Source organism: Mastigoproctus giganteus, chromosome 3, assembly GCF_048544385.1.
Source record: "Mastigoproctus giganteus isolate SK-2022 chromosome 3, ASM4854438v1, whole genome shotgun sequence".
NCBI lineage: Eukaryota > Metazoa > Arthropoda > Arachnida > Uropygi > Thelyphonidae > Mastigoproctus > Mastigoproctus giganteus.
In genome coordinates, this window is record NC_143577.1 from 17474167 (window position 1) to 17491455 (window position 17289).

Consider the following 17289-nt stretch of genomic DNA (forward strand, 5'->3'; position numbering starts at 1 on the left):
ATATAAAAGGAAACTATAGTCGGCGCTGCAAACAGAAGAGAATTTCGGGCTCACAGAGTCGTCTGCTGTTTAATTCTTTTGTCGACTGTGCTAAGTAGCCACGATATTTGTCCGACCAGGAAAGAACAATCGATAAATTAGTTTCAGGAGGAAAGGTAAGTTCAAACTGAAAGAATGTTTTGTGTTTATTATTAGTTACTGCAAATATATTTTAAAATGCATGCATTTTAAAACATATATTGACGATGAAATTATTGTATTGTTATTAATATTTAATCAGTGAAGTGCTATTTTAATGGAGTCATATTGCTGGTTTCGTAATTTTTTAAAAAAATTTAACGGTTTTTCTCTTAAAACCTAGTCTATAGTCTCGCGCTCCTTCAATGAACCAAAGACAATTCTTTTTTTTTAATTGAAGAAAGATTATTTTGTCGAAATAATAGGTGGCTTATGCGGATCTGGAGAATGTTTTGTATATTTATCAATGATATTGATAAAAGTATATCAGGCTTAGTGTCGAAGTTTGCAGATGATACAGATGTTGGCAGGGTTGTTAATGACAGTAATGGCAGTGTGCTACTGCAACAGGATCTAGATAATTTGGGCAGATGGACTAAGAAGTGGCAACTGAAGTTTAACCTAGACAAATGCAAAGTACTGCATATGGGTAGAAGTAACCCCAAAGAAACGTACCAACTGTGTGGTACTACACTTAAGGTGGTAGAAAATGAAAAAGACCTGGGAGTAATTGTGCAGTCAGATATGAAGTTTTCTGAGCAATGCAGACAGGCTGCTAGGGCAGGTCATGGGGTTTTGTCAATGATATATAGGAATTTTGCTAGCAGGGAAAAAAGGAGGTGATTGTCCCTCTGTATAAGGCAATGGTCAGGCCACGCCTTGAGTACTGCGTACAGGTCTCGAGGCCTCATTTTAGGAAGGATGTCGAGTTGCTTGAGCGTGTACAGAGAAGGGCAACAAGATTGGTGAGGGGAATGAAGAGATCCTCTTACCAAGAGAGGCTTACGTTCTGCAAATTGCAATGGCTGGAGACTAGGCACCTGCGCGGTGATCTGATTGAGGTGTATAAGGCCTTGAATGGGTTGAACACGCTGAATTCTCATGGAATTCTTCCACTTGCTCAGATTAATGACCTAAGGGGGCATAAATTCAAATTGAGGAAAGACAGATGTAGAATAGATGTGCGGAAATTTGCCTTTAGCCAGCGAGTGATTAATTGTTTGAGCAAACTGCCATCTGTCGTTGTGAAAGTTGATAGTTTAAATGAATTCAAGGAGGAACTGAACAAACATTTAGAAGGAATGGTTGTGTGAGTTTTTTTTCTTTTGGCTGATGATATATAAACTCATACGCTTGCTTTCTTGCATAACATGCCTCTATTACTATTACTAATACTATTACTAATGTTGGGATATAGTATTCGATCCATTTTTTTTTTTTTTTCCAAAACATTAAATAGGGTCTTCAGTAGCAGGAACCTGGTCTGACTAAGATGCCACTGCAGCCTTTGTAAAACACTGTACACATTCCACAGCAGTCTATGAGATGGCCATCTTTGTAGATTTTGAGGGTGCCTTTAATACTGTTTGGTGGGAGAATTCCCTCAGGTCCCTTAGACTGGAAAACTGCAATTATCTTTACAAAGTCATAAGATCCTACTTCAGTACCAGATTGATTCGGGTCACTGCCCAACACCTGTCATATTCAAAATTTATAAACAGATGTTGCCCACAGGGAGCAGTGCTAGGACCACTTTTGGAACTCCTTACTTGATTAGGGGCTGACCTGAAGTTTTGACAACTGCGTAAATTTCGTCTATACAGACGAGTTTGTTATTTGCATTGCAGGAAGCTCCAAGATTCTCAAGGGTTCTCAAGGATTCTCCTTTATGATCGAGCAAAGATTGTCCTGGATAACCTGGTAAGCTGGATCCTCACAAATAAATTAAAAATATCAAACACAAAAACAAAGCTAATGATCTTCAAAAACAGGTTGGATTACCGCAGATCCCCTAAAGTGCTTATTCACAGGAAGCAAATTCCATATGTGGCACAAACTAACACCTTGGCATCATATTGGACGACAGGCTCAGTTTCCAACCACACAGTTTGGTTGGAACAAAACCAAAGCCTTCACTGCAGCCTGTATCTCTACTATAACGCTGTGTCCTTGCCAATTGCCTCCTGTGCTGCTGGGGTCTGGTTCCATAGGGTCACTAACAGTAAAATACGGGCCAAACTCCTTTCCATGCAAAGAACCATGCTGCTTGCGACATACCGAGTACCAAGAACAACCTCGGCTAATGCACTGCAAGTTCTATCATGGGCCGTTCCGTTCCCCTGGAATAGACTGCAATCCTGCTACAAATATCAAACAGGAAAAAATAAACCTATGGAATAAACTCCTCACCCTTTGGCAGGTTAGATGGGATGAAAGTCCCACTGGAGAAGTCGCCAGACTTTTTTTCCCGGATGTCACCTTTGCCATGAATAATCCGCATTGTAATTCTATGAGCACGTCTTACATCTTAACAAGACATGGCACTCTTAAAGCAAAACTGTTCCATTACGGACTGGCAACAAATCTTTATTGTTCCTGTAGGGAAGAGGACTCTCTCGAGAAACGGTGCCTTAACGTGGCGAGAGAGTTTGCGTACGTTAAAGAAACTGAAAGCTATACCGTCGGGAGCTATATGCTCCCAGAAGGGCCTCCCATGGCGGAAAGGTTTCAGTGGAGACGTCAGACGAAACCCGTTTCAAAAGGTCCACACACGACCTTTTCAACTAAATTGTGATCCAAGAAAGCAACGGGAAACTACTTGGATTATCCTTCCCTTGAAAACTTCAATGATAGCAAGCAAAATAAACCACGGCCCCGAGTCTCGGCGTCCCTTGAATGGGACAGGGGTGCTAAGAATCTCCGAGCTTGCGTCGAAGAATTTTCTGAAACTAGCTACATGGAACGTTAGAAGCCTACTACAACCAGGAAAACTAGCCAATGCTTTACAAGAAATGGAACGCATTAACATCAACATACTTGGGCTAAGTGAAACCAAATGGCCTGGAACAAAGAAGTTTATATCAAACGACCACCACGTCTTCTGTTCCGGAGGAGAAGAGAACACCAAGCAGACGTACGGCGTCGCTTTCGTTGTCCACAAACAACTGGCCAACAAAGTCACCAGTTTCACCCCAATATCGGAACGAATCGCACTACTACAGCTAGCAGGCAACAAGATCAACCTGAATGTGCTCCAGGTCTACGCACCAACAGCGGACAAAGACGATCAAGAAATTGAATTGTTCTACGACAAGCTAAGCAACACTTTAAAGTCGCTGAAGAAGCACGACATGACGGTCATCCTCGGTGACTTTAATGCCAAAATCGGTCAAGGAAAGCTACAAAACATAGTCGGAGAACATGGCTTGGGGACACGGAATGAACGAGGCGACAGACTCGTCCAGTTCTGCCAGGAAGAAAAATTTAGCATTGCCAACACTTGGTTCAAACTACCACCTCGACGACTATACACCTGGACCTCACCACAAGACTCTGACAACAATATCGTCAGGAACCAAATTGACTACATCTTAATCAACATCAGATATAAGTCAAGTGTCCTCAAGGCAAAAACTTACCCCGGAGCTGACATATCATCAGACCATAACCCAGTAATAGCAACACTACGTCTCAAATTACGAGCAGTCAAACGCACAAGCACAACAAAAAGAATCGACCTGGAGAAACTGAAGAACACCGCCAACAGACGACAAGTACAGCTTCATCTCAACACTACAATCCGATCGATCGAAGCAGTAACAACAGACGTGCAAGCATTCGGGCGTTCACTCAAAGAGTGCATCAATGAAACAGCAGAAACCCTGCTAGGACATCAGGCGTCAAAAAAGAAACAACGGTGGATGACCCAGCACATACTAGACCTGATGGATGAACGGAGAATATTCAAAAGCAACAACAACCGGGAAAAATACAAAGAAATACAACAAAAGATCAAACAGGAAATCCGGAAGGCGAAGGAAAAATGGATGGAAGATCAGTGCGCAGAAATCGAAGACCTAATCAAGAAAAATGACAACTATAACCTGCACAAGAAGCTTAAAGAAGCTGGAAACCTCTACAAACCGGCTCCTATCCCAAGCTTATATACGGACAACAATCAACCTATACTAAGCAAACAAGCCAAACTCGACACCTGGAAGAGCTATATATACAATCTGTTCGGCACCAACAGAAAACCGGCAGAAACGCAACAACAAACACAGGAAGACAATCTCCACATATTAACATCTGAAGTGGAACATGCCATCCGAATAACAAAGCCAGGCAAGGCCTGTGGACCTGATCAGATTCATGTGGAACTGCTGAAACAACTAGACTACAGCAACATCCAACAACTAACGAAATGGTTCAATCAAATCTACAACAACAACGGCATTCCATCCGAATGGCTCCAATCCATCTTTGTGGCCCTACCAAAAAAGGCTACCAGCCGGAAATGCGAAGACTTCAGGCTGATCAGTCTAATGAGCCAGGTGCTAAAAGTCTTCCTCAAGGTGATTCAGCAAAGGATAAGATGTAAGTGCGAAAGTGCACTAGGAAACACACAGTTCGGATTCTGCAGGGGACTAGGCACCAGAGAAGCAATTTTCTGTTTACAAATATTGCTACAAAGGTGCTATGAACATCAAAAAGACGTGTATATATGTTTTATTGACTACGAGAAAGCCTTCGATTCAGTAGACCACGACCGCCTAATTGACCGACTGAGAAAACTTGGGCTTGAAAACAATGATATCAACTTTATTACAACTCTCTACTGGAATCAAACAGCCCGGCTTCGCTATGACAACGATCTGACAGACCCAATTCCAATAAAAAAAGGCGTCCGGCAAGGCTGTCCATTATCTCCCATTCTTTTTAACATCTGTTCGGAAATGATCTTCGACCAAACACTGGCTGACAAGAACATCGGCATAAAAGTTAACGGACACTACATCAATAACTTAAGATATGCCGATGACACAGCACTAATAGCGGATTCAGAACAAGATTTACAGACCATCTTGAACGAAGTGGACATAGAAAGCCAAGCATGGGGGCTACGAATCAACAAAAAGAAAACAAAGGTGATGAAGGTCAGCAGGACTGCAAGCAAAATCACGATCAAACTAAACAACGAAAAATTAGAGCAAATACACCGCTTCAAGTATCTCGGAGTACTCATTGATGACCACCTGAACCATGAGGCCGAAATCAAAAGCAGAATTGAACAAGCCAGGCAGGCGTTCACCAAATGGAGAACCCTCCTCACCGACAGAAGCTTGAACATCATGCTCAAATTACGCACATTGAAATGCTACATCTGGCCAATACTGCTCTACGGTGTAGAAACCTGGACTCTAACATCAGCCACTACAAAAAAGCTCCAGGCCTTCGAAATGTGGCTCTACCGAAGAATGCTGAAAATTCCGTGGACGGCCAAGATAACCAACGCACAGGTCCTGCAGGACATGCACACGGAACGGGACCTGCTCAAAACCATCATCAGCAGGAAATGCAAATACCTAGGTCACATCGCTAGGAACCAACAAAAATATCACCTACTACCACTCATCCTGGAGGGAAAGATCGAAGGCAAGAAACGCCCAGGCAGACCGAAAATGGCATGGCTAGATAACATCAACACCTGGCTTCACATGACAACAGCACAAATTCTACAAGCAGCGCTAGACAGAGAACAATATCAAAACGAAGTCTCAAACGCCATTCGGCAGCATTAAAGAAGAAGGGAAGAGGAATCCTAGAACCACATTCTATTGTAAAAATAAGGTTCAGAACATCTCAGAAGACAATCTTAAAGCCTTAATTGAAAATGAGACTAACTTTCAAGCCCTTCAAATATTCACCAACGACGTCTTCGACAGAAGAATGCAGATGCTTCACCACACTGGATAATTCAGCAAGCTCTTGCTGAGCTGTTCCCTGTGTCACCTACCAGTCATCGTGGACTTGAATTCTTTTGATCTCTGAGGTTGTTCAGAGATGTCAACCACTGGTGGGGTTTTTATTATTATTATTTTATTTATTTTTCATTAATTTATTTATTTTATTTTTTTCCTTTCTGGTACTCAGGACTGGGCATGCTAAGTACTGGATTCCTGGCATCCACTGGTATTGCACTACCTTCAGTGGATGCGAGATTCTGCTGGAGTTTCTTACAAGGGTTGGGATGATTGTAGAAAGTGTTTCTGTTTATGTATTTTTGTATTTATGTAAATAAATAAAAAATAAAAATGTAAATATGCTTTTTGGACATAAACTCCTTTTATTTAAACTCAGACGTAAACGTTTATGTCTGAGTTTAAATAAATGATTTTTATATTCTTTCTTTATTAATGGATCCTGCCCAGAATAAATAAATAAATATGATCTTTATTGTAAGGTTCAAAGGTGCACGCTGGTATTGTGACTTTACAAGGCCCTTCAATGCACTAAGCCAAGAGTTAACAAGCGGATGAGACGTCTGGAATTTTTGTCATGTACGATTACGCGAAGGTTGGCGTCCAAGGATTGGATCAGATGGAACTTTTGATAAGGGAGAAAGCGGTCTTTAAGATGTAGCCTTGGAAGAAGAGCAAAAAGCTTTGGAGGAGAACTCGTTGGGGGCTTCCCCAACACACGATGTACCAACTATTGGGCGCGAAGATTCTCCCAGCGACCATTTTGATCCCAGGAAACCAAGACGCAGCCTTGCCAGGCCTCCGGGCACGTATGTCACGTGATCAATTAGGAGGAGCGAGGTCCTTCAAACACAGCATCACGCTACGCCTTCCAAGAAATCCACAGTAGGGGTACACGCTTCTAAACATCAACCAATATATCTGTAAATTGCTCGATTTGCTGTTTTCTGGATGTAAAACCAACCAGAGTTTCCTGGAGAAAAAACTATGCAACGCTCTCCTGAGATCGGGTTTTTTTCGGGACCTCTTTTCGGGTTTTTCGTTCAACAGGCAAAAAAACCCGAAAAGAGGCAAATCTGGTCAGAGAGCACACCAAAAATAAAGACATTAAAACTGGATGAGGTACTTCTGGAATGTCCTCAAAAGGGCATTTTATTAATTAATTTATTTATTTTTAATTCCTTTTAGTAATAGCTTTCTGTACAATTAGATCCCAAACATGGGTTGGGTGGGGGAAGTCTGATATTTTCGGTAGACTGGGTTTGTTACAATGAGATTAACTGCAAAGATAAGCTTTACATGTATCACACCATTTCTTAAAATGCAACCTTCTGTTTTTTTTTTAATTTCAGTTTCCCAATTAAGGATGAGTGAAAAGGCAAGCAATCCAAACGTCTCAAATGCTGTCGGAAGAGCAGGTGAAGGAAGAAAAGAGATCGTGTTTTGCCCTGATAGGGGTAGACGAGTTTCGAATTTTCCTCCTAAGCCTGCTCCTCCACCCCCAAAACCCAGTGAAGGCAGTGGAGGCAAGGGTACCTCACAGTTAAGTGGATCTGGTTCGATGTGGGCTTGAATCTCGTTTTCAACTGGTGAGTTCTTGCTAAATTTTTTGTTTTATTTTTCGCTAACATATCCTGATATACTCCCTCGAATCTACATATTTATTTCTTTATAAATCTCCCTTCAAAATATTTATTAAAAAAATCTTGTTGACCTCTTAAAAGTCCCACAGGAAAGAATATTCCTTACAATTGCTACATCTTTGTAGAGAGACCGTTGATAATTCTTTTGATCAAACTATAACGATGGATGAATGCTGGTACATTCATCTTCACCAACCCTCCCACTCCCCAAAAAGCAAAGGTTTCATTGTTTGCCAATACGATCATGTTGTCAGTCTTCTGGAATAGGAAAACTAATTTCATTTCTTCACTCTTAAGGCATTCTGTATCACATGGGACACTAACGGACCTCAGAAGTACATAAGTGGAACATCCACCCTTTAATTTTGGAGGTTGATACACTATGATTCTATACCTGTAAATAATTTTATTTAATATTCTTTTAAAAATTGTGACCCAGTTGTGTTTCTAACTCCATTTATTTTTTCTTTTTCAGAGAAGAAACCGCAGTCCAGGACATAACAACTGTACATAGAAGAATTTGAATAACTCAACTATTTCATCAGAATAACGATATTAAGTTTTGGCCTGGGAAGCAACGGCATTTATAAGTCCAATAAGATTTCTGAAGCAAATAGTGGTTCAAAAGATGTTTATTGTTATGAAGTTTTTAAAGATTTTAGTAAAACCTAAAAATATTCGTTTCTTTTATGGTTTTCTATATCAGTATTACCACCAATAAAAAGAAAGAAACATGATTGAATCCTTCTCTGTAATACTCAGTTCTTTCACTAACAGACTCTATAAGTCGTGCTGACGCCCCCTTTTTAACCCCCGAGAACTTATTTCTAGAAAGGCTGAAGGAACGGTTTCTTACTTTAATTCGGGGCCAGTGGCACGAAATATATCAACGCGCCAGGATTGCGTCCCGTAGATCCCCGATAGTCCATGGTTGAGGATCCAAACGCCGGATCTGTCGATCCACGTAATTCCAGAGATATTCTATGGGATTCATATCCGGCGAATTTGGCAGCCAAGGTATCAGCTGGAAGTCACTTTTATATTCGACAAACCATTCTCGATAAATACTGGCATCATGGCATGGCGCATTATCCTATTGAAACGTACCTGTGCCATCCGGAAAGATAGTGACCATGAAGGGGTGCATCTGATAAGCCACAATGGATTCGCAGTTTTCAGAATTCAGAGAGTGAGCTAGAGTTAGTAGGGCTCCACGAGATTCCCCAGAAAACATCTCCATACCAAAACACTGCGCTACCTCTCTGTTGTTGGACCAGGACAAAAAGTGTAAAGTGTAAAGTGTATTCGTGTCTAGCGGCACCGGGGGTTCCCCCCAACTCCGCGTTGCTTTCATTGTAGGTGTAACAGTTCACTGTAAAGGCCAGAGATTTAAAAGTGTATGGATTTTGTAAGTGTAGTGTTGTGTATCGTTGTTCTTCTGGCCATTTAGCCGCTAGACCCCTACTGGGGCCCAACGTTGTCCACACTTAGCCTCGTGGAGGCAGATCAGGTACCCAGTAGTTGATATTTTACTCTGGCAGGCCCTGCCACCTAGTTTCCTGAGATTTCAGTGGCTAGGGCCTTAAAAAAAAAAAATATATATATATATATATATATAATAATAAAATAAAATAATCGCTGAGAAAGGTTTAAACCGAAAGAGTTTTGCGTGCGCGGTTTGAATTTGGACATATTTTAATTTTTAACATTGTGTGGGACATGCGCTGGTGTATAGACAGAGTAAGGGAGGGAGACTAAAGACTGGGGGGAAAAGCCAGAAGTATGGGGACAATAGAGTAGGTGTCCCCAAAAGCAGTGGGGCAGGCCCATGCCCCACCAGGAGTAGAAAAACGGGGAGTGGTAGGGGAGGGAACAGGAAACCGTCTCCCCCTGCCTGGGGATTGAGAATTAAAGGTGAATAGGACTAGGGTGTCCTATTCAGACCGCCATATGGCGTACTGCAAGTAGTTCCTGCATTTATGTCCAGTCCGGGTTTTTTGTCACTTGGTTTGTTTGCCAAAACTCATCTTCGTCGGGTAGTTCCTGTGGCTGTGTCTGACCAGGTTCCTTGTCACTTTGCTATTTCCTTGATCTTTGTAGGGTCCTGTTGGGTCCTTTGACCCATTTGTGGCCTCACGTTGGTCGGGGTTGTCTTCTTCCACTCTCATTTTGATTTCCTCTTGCTCTTTGCAGTCTTGTGGGGTGGTCGATTTTCTTCGAGTATGTAATTTACTTTCATTCATTGTGGATGGCAATTTCTGTTCTTCTTCGGTCGAAGACTTCTCGTGCAAATTTGCTGAAAGCCGCGTAGTCGTCTTCTGTGTCCAAGAGATGGTGTTCTTTGTTTTTCGGTATGTACTTTATTTTAGTTATTAGCACGCTTCTGTGTTCCTCATAACACTCACAGTCGTGCATTATATGATGCCATGTTTCAGGCTCACCACAGGTGCAAGTTAGCTCCTCCGTTATACCCAGCATGTTCAATTTTGCCTTGAATGGGCCATGGCCCGTTAGTAAGTAGGTTGCATTTAACCCCGGGTTAAACCACGGGGGGGGCTTTTGGATAAGTCTTGGCAACCAGTGGTACGAATCTCTTCGTCACTTCGCCTTTGTTTGATGCTGTCCATCTGTCCTGCCAGAGCTGTAGCAGGTGAGCCACGATTCTATGCTTTTCTGCTTTGCGGTTGTTGTTTGGTTCTAGAGTGAGCCCATAGATTGTAGTGGGTGTTCCCTTAGACAGGTGGTACATCAGCCCGCAGCGAGTCACCTCCAGGTCCAGTGGGAGGACTCCTGTCAAAACTGGGAGGGCATGCGTGCTCACTGTTCTGCATGCACGAGAGATAATGAGCATAATGCTACGCTGGATTGTGTCCAGGTGTCTTTTATTTACTACTGTTCCTGCTTTTTTGTACCATATCGGGGATCCGTAGGTAATGGCTGGGATGAAAATTGCTTTGTAGTACAGGGACAGGGTTTTTCTGTTTAATCTCCAGTCCCTGCGTGAGACTCTTGCTATTAATGCTGCGTAATTTCTTAGTTTTTCTTTCAGGTGGATGATGTGAGGGGTGAAGGATAAATTACTGTCGATTGTAATCCCTAAGTATCGTATTTGTTTTGCAAGTTTGATGGTTGCTCCTGCTATCTTTATTTGCGGTGGTCTGTGAATGTCGAGCACTCCTTTCAGTAGAACAGAGTTCGTCTTCGTGGGTGAGATCTTCAACATGTGTAGCTTTGCCCAATCCTGTAACACCTGTATTGCCTTGTTTGCATGAATCTCCAGGCCCGATCTGGAGTCTGACTCCACCATCAGGACCAAATCGTCAGCAAAGGCCTGGCAGCTCACTTCGCCCAAGTCCTGAGCCAGGAAGTCGTCAAAGACAATGTTCCACATGAGTGGCCCCAAGACCGAGCCCTGGGGGCAGCCCCTGCGGACCCATCGAGCCACTTTTCGAAAAGGTGTTACCACCTCAATTCTTCGATCAGTTAGGTAATCCTTTATACACTTGTAGAGGTATACACTTGTTGGGAGCGCTGCCTCACGGAGCCGGCCGAGGACGCTCGGCCACCACAGGGTGTCGAACGCCCCTGCGAAGTCCACTGCAATGACTAGGAAGTACTTCCTGTCGCATTGGGTTGCTTTGAATATAAGGTTTTGGACTGCTTCTATGGTTGATAATCCCGGTTTGAATCCATATTGTTTTGGTGATTCTAGGTTTGCAGCTTTGTAGTGGCTCATAATTCTTTTATGCAACAGCCTTTCGTATAGTTTACTCAGGGTAGTCAGTAAAGCTATTGGTCGGTAGGAATCCGGTTGTTCCGGTGGCTTGTTAGGGTTCTTCAGGATGAGTTTCAGATTTGCGGTTTTCCAGGAGGTCGGAAATTTCCCCGCTTGCAGGCAGCAGTTTAGAAGCAGGAAGCCAGGTATGTGTTCCACAGCCTTTTTGATCAGCTCCGGCTCCAGGAGATCCGGTCCCGGGCATTTCCTATTTCGCATCTGTGACGCGGCATTTTGTAGCTCCTCCATGGTGAAGAGCGGCTCCATTTGTTGCGATGTGTATGCCTCGTTCGCTTGGGAGATTTCTTCTTGCTTGTCACTGAGATTGTCTGGGGGTTCTAGAATGATTGTATTAAGAATGTTATTAATTGAATCATCCCATGTTTTAGTGAGGGATCCTTGGGGCGTTTTTGTTGCCGTCGTTATTTCCAGGACATCGGAATGATGCTTACACAGTGTCCTCTCGGTGGAATAGAAGCAGTTTCAGGAGATAGGAACCATTAAGCCAACGGGCCACTTCCGCCTCCAACGGCCCGCCATCTCAAGGAATCATCTAAACGACGATGACTTGCCATCCTGAGTACTGGAGATGAGGCTATCTCACTAGAGTGATGTGACAACCCGTGTTTTTAGATGTGTGAATAAATTTGTATAATATGTGTAAAGTGGTAGATCGATTTGTATTGGATACTGGGAATTTGCATGCCAGGATGTCTATTATATCAAATACTCTTCTTCGGTGACACTGTTCACAATAAAATGTTCATCTAAAACATTTTGTTCTATTAATTCTGTCGAGCAGTGTATTTGTGCATTGGTATTTCAAATTTATGAGTTTCTTCCAACTGGGGACATATTGGAGCTTATAGAGAAGGTTAAGATTGATAGAGAGAGATGTGTTTTGTGGTTTCCTAGGCAGCAGATTTCCTTGATACATTTTTTCTTTGTATACGTTATCTACCTCTTTAGAATTAGTGGAGACCATAACGAACTCATCAAGTTTCTCTTTTTATTCGAAAATTGTGTAAATGAAGAGCTATCAAATAACAAAAGCATTTCTGTTTGTAATTTTTAAATAAACAAGTTATTTAATGCACAAAAAAATTAATAATAAGAATAATAATTACCGGATTTCTATTGGTATAATTTTAATTTAATTTGGGAAGGCTCAAAAATCTTTCTGAGAGAGTCTCAAATATAAAATTTCGTGAAAATCCATCCATTGACAGCCAATTATTACATGCGGACGGACAGATAAAGAAATAATTTTCGGATTTCTATTAGTCTGATTTTAATGGATATTGGAATGGCTCGACAAATCTTTTCAAAAGATCCAAATATAAAATTTAATGAAAATCAGTCCCCTTGATATGGATGGGTGATTTTGGTAATAGATCCAAAAAGGGGGGGGGGGTAGAGAAATTATGAAATTAAAATCTGATGTTAGCTAAAAATAAATATTAATACTTCATCATCAGGGGACTACACCTGATCATGTATCAAAGACTGCGTTTCTGTACTTGTCCATACCTGTGGAAGAAAAGCAAATTTAAGAATAAAACTAAGTGAGATCAAATAGGTATATTTTCACAGAAATATGAAGAAGGTAGTCCCAACACAATGTATGTTTTATAACAAAATAAATTACGATGAATTAAGAAGTAAAGAGGTAATAAAATAAAAATAAGTGTTTACAGTGCTACACAGACTGATCGCCTCCTGTGGAATCTACATGCAATAGTCCTTGATAATAAATAAGAGGTGCTTATGTCCTTGTACACATCAATGCCTTACCATAGGTAAGGAAAAACCAGTTCCAGTCGAGTTCCTGTACTTCATAAAGCGATTGCTTATCGCTTTTCCTCAATACAAGAAAAAAACCCTTCATTCACTCAAACATTACAAGAATTTGAATTTCACTTTGGTTGTGCAATAACGTCGAAGTACTCGTAAAAGTTCCGTTGCGCAATTTGATAGTAAGCAATGCCAATGACCTGTTCAAGGTTACAAACACTAGATATAATCCAGGAACTGACGCCAGCTGCAAGGGGGGGGGTGGTCACGTCACTTCATTGCATGACGATTCGGTGTGCGTTCGAGAATTCGGTCTATGGGAATTGTTAAACCAAAATTGAAAATAATGTCATGAAGTAAGTTCAGAGATCACACTGCGGTATTTAGGCGCATTAGCAGGGCCGGCTTAAGGCACGATCGAGCAGCTTCCCCGAACAGGGCGTCAAAATTTAGGGGGCGCAAAGTTCCCCAAAAAGTCACTGATTTGCTGTAAATTTCAAGTCGGAGAGGGCGCACCAAAAAATCTCGCACAGGGCGCTGATAGACCTGGGGCCGATTCTGCGCATTAGCATATACACTGCTCTACATTAATATCTGAACACCTGCCTTTAGACAAAAAAAGAGCTTTTATTGTGTGTCATTTAATATTTTGTGCTGAAACCTTTTGCTTTTATAACGGCCCTCAATCTTCTCTCAACCAGCTTTTCTTTTGTGACTGCATCATAGTATCCAATCAAATTGGTCAGACAGGACTTTCCCTTAACAAAACCATGCTGTGTCCCAGCTATAACTGAAGTCTTGTCTAGATGATCCTGCAGTGCGTCTTTAACCAGTGCCTCCATTAATTTTCCTGGAACAGAAGTTAAGCTCACAGGTCTATAATTACTTGTGTCAGCCTTTGATCCTCCTTTGTGAATTGGGGTCACATTTGCACATTTCCAGTCTATGGGTACCTCCCCTGAGTCCAAGGAAGCTCTCATAATTATGGCTAAGGGTTTGCTTACTTCCTCTGCTGCCTCCTTTAATATAACTGGATAGATCCCATCCACCCCGGGTGCCTTTCTTGTGTTTATCTTCAACAGTTTCTCCTCCACTTTACTCTCAGTTATTACAAGATTATCTAGCTTACTGCCAGAGTTGAATACACTTCTGACATTCCACTTCCTGAATAACTCATCATGTGTGAATTTCGATGCAAAATATTCATTTAGTTTGTTAGCTACCTGAGCAGGGTCATCAACAGTTGACCCATCGACATCAAGTGGACCAATCTGATTCATCCCCTTCCTTCCAGAGTTTACATAGGTGAAGAACTCGTTTCCGTTTTTCTTTGCATCCTTTGCCAAGGATTTCTCATAATCTGCCTTCGCTTGCCTTACCTCCTTTTTAACTTGGTTACAGATCAACTTGTATCTATCATAGGCTTCTGTGTCACGTGCTAATTTGTATGTATCCCATGCATTTTTCTTCTCTGCCATATGCCTCATTAGTTCATCTGACATCCATTTTGGCCTAAACCTTGAACAATATTTCTTAGTTGGTATGTAAAGCCTAGTAGCTTCCAAGATAAGTTCTTTGAATGCTTCCCATTTTGAGTTTGCTGTTGGTAACATCATCAGTTGGTCCCACTGTACAGAATTTAAATACTGTCTCAGTCCATCGTAGTCGCCTTTACGAAAGCAAAAACCCTTCCTTTTGCCCCTAATGGTAGTTACCTCTTTGAGTAAATCCCACCTCAGCACACTGTGATCACTGCCACCTAGTGGTTCCTTTATCTGCAGATTCCTAATGCATGAAGAATCACTGCTGATAATCAAATCAAGAGTGTTACTCCCTCTAGTTGCCTCCCGAACATGCTGCTGCAGAAAACAATCATCCAATAAATCCATTATTGGTAATCTTCCTATCAATGGTTATAGTTCATTTATAGATTTTAACTCAGAGGACATGGAATGTAGGGAGTAGGGTTCCCCCGTGAGTACACGACAAAAAAACATAGAAACCAACTTACCAATCCGAAAAAAAAAAAAAAAAATCACCGACACGTGACATCTATCGTTTCTAAATTTTTGTTGAAGTTCCTTCTTTTCCTGTAATAATAAGAGGAAGTGTGTTCTGCATGGTATCAGGGTCCCTGTTAGTTTCTCTTTGCCCTATTACCCAAAGTCACGTTGCCTCGCTGAATGGAACCATAAAACACGCGATCCTTTCATTGGTACCTGGAGCAATGTTGCATCACCGAATGAAAATAAAAACAAGCAATCCTTTCGTTGGCTGATTTGATCCGGGGATACAACCCTTCCACTTTCACGTATTTCAATTGTCAAAGGAAAACATTCAAAGTCCAATTCGTACAGCTGTTAGGTGTATAACTAATAGCGATTATTGTTATCAGTTAACTCTGATAAGATAAATTACAGCACCCTTAGCAATACAGTTGTTAATCAGTTACAGAAAAGGTCACTTTTCATTTGACTGTTCCATACATTATTTATGAATAATCCATAGTTTATAAAAAAATTCTTAACTTTTCAATCTTATTTAGCACACTCTCGAATCTTCTTATTTTATTATTGTAAGCAATCAGCCTCCCCAGGATAACCTGTGGCCATGATCAATGCTCAAAAACGAGCTGGCAACGTGTTCCTGGCAAGATACCTCAGTTTTCCTCAAAGCGCATTAGATAAAAGAATCAGGTGTTTTAATTACTCCAATCAATTAGAGGCAAATTGAAATCACCCATAATAAGACATTGACGCTTACTTGCCCATTCCATCTGCATGTAGAGGCTTTTGTCATAATCTTCACAATCACCTGCACACAAAAGGTCAAAATATTGGATGAGTGTAGCTCTCGACTTTCCAGTATTATAAAGTAAATAAAACAAACAAATCCTTGAAGAACAGACATGGACAGCCAAGATGTATACAACTTGTGCTGCCATCTATATTCATCCAACTTCCAAGGGCAGTTACTTTCGTTTTACGCTATCTCTGTGTATCGGAGCTTTAAGAGTATGAGGTCACATTGGAGGAAGTTCATTGGATGTTGAACTTTTTTCTTTTGATATGGTTTCCGATAATAACTCATCTTAAGAAAGGGTAGAAGTTCGTGTGTAGATCAGAAGAGTAGGTGGTGCGAGTAATCTCAGGAAGAAATCAATAGCTAAGAGAAAGGTAAGTGTTCTAACTAGAAAGATGTTTATTATGAAGATTTATTGAGAGAATATAGTACTGTTTTGGTATCACTGAGGTCTTCTTCCTTTCGTAAAATTCTCTTAATGTTTCCCAAGTATCCTAACCATTCTGTAGTGGACACTTCATTCTAATTCGCGCTGTTCGTGAGCATACTTTATTTAAAAGAATGAAGGATAGTAATATAACATTACTGTCGAAAGTCAACCAGGCTATTTAGGGTTCGAAGAGCTAATTACAAAAAAACTTCCAGGGCCGAGGATTAATATTACAATTAGAAATAATTTTTAAATAAAAATACACGTTATTACAGGAATAAGAACATTAGTTATAATTATAAACTTGAAGCATAATAATGAAATTACTGTTGTTCTACGACCACGATCTTCTTTTTGGGCCTCTAAAAATCTCTCTCTCTCTCTCTCTGTGTGGTCTGTTCCACCTGCCCTAATCTGTTGTGATGGGCCAAACAATTTCCCCTCTATGAGTATATATTCGAATCTCTATCGAATAGACGAATTAGGTTGTTGTGGTAAGGTTTCAGGAGCATCAGTGACTAAGGCCATGTTGCTCCTTGTATACTGTCTGTAAATTGTGTGTTCTGAGGTCGATTTTCTGTTTACTGGTCGAAAAATCCGAGTTTCTGGGAGAAACCACCATGCTTCCGTCGCATAAGAACAACTAACTCAGCCACGTTGTGAAAAAGGCCCATAACAATTCTTGTCTTCATCGAAGGGCTCGAACTCAGGTCTTATCCACCCGGTGTGGGTAGGACAGTGATCCTACCAACTGTCTACCCACGAGGGCAGACGGATTAAGATTTCATCTGATTTTCTACAGCCTTATCAGGATAGAAGTTTCGGGTCACGAAGATCCAGGAGCAC

At 41.3% G+C, this 17289-nt stretch overlaps 1 long non-coding RNA gene across 1 annotated transcript; it reads left to right on the forward strand.

The window, feature by feature from the left end:
• The first annotated feature begins 35 nt into the window (after positions 1 to 35).
• LOC150087753 (uncharacterized) lies at positions 36 to 9214 on the forward strand. Its single transcript, XR_016546758.1, has 3 exons — positions 36 to 155; positions 7352 to 7588; positions 8118 to 9214. It is a non-coding gene; the product is annotated as an uncharacterized LOC150087753 (long non-coding RNA).
• Positions 9215 to 17289: the final 8075 nt, after the last annotated feature.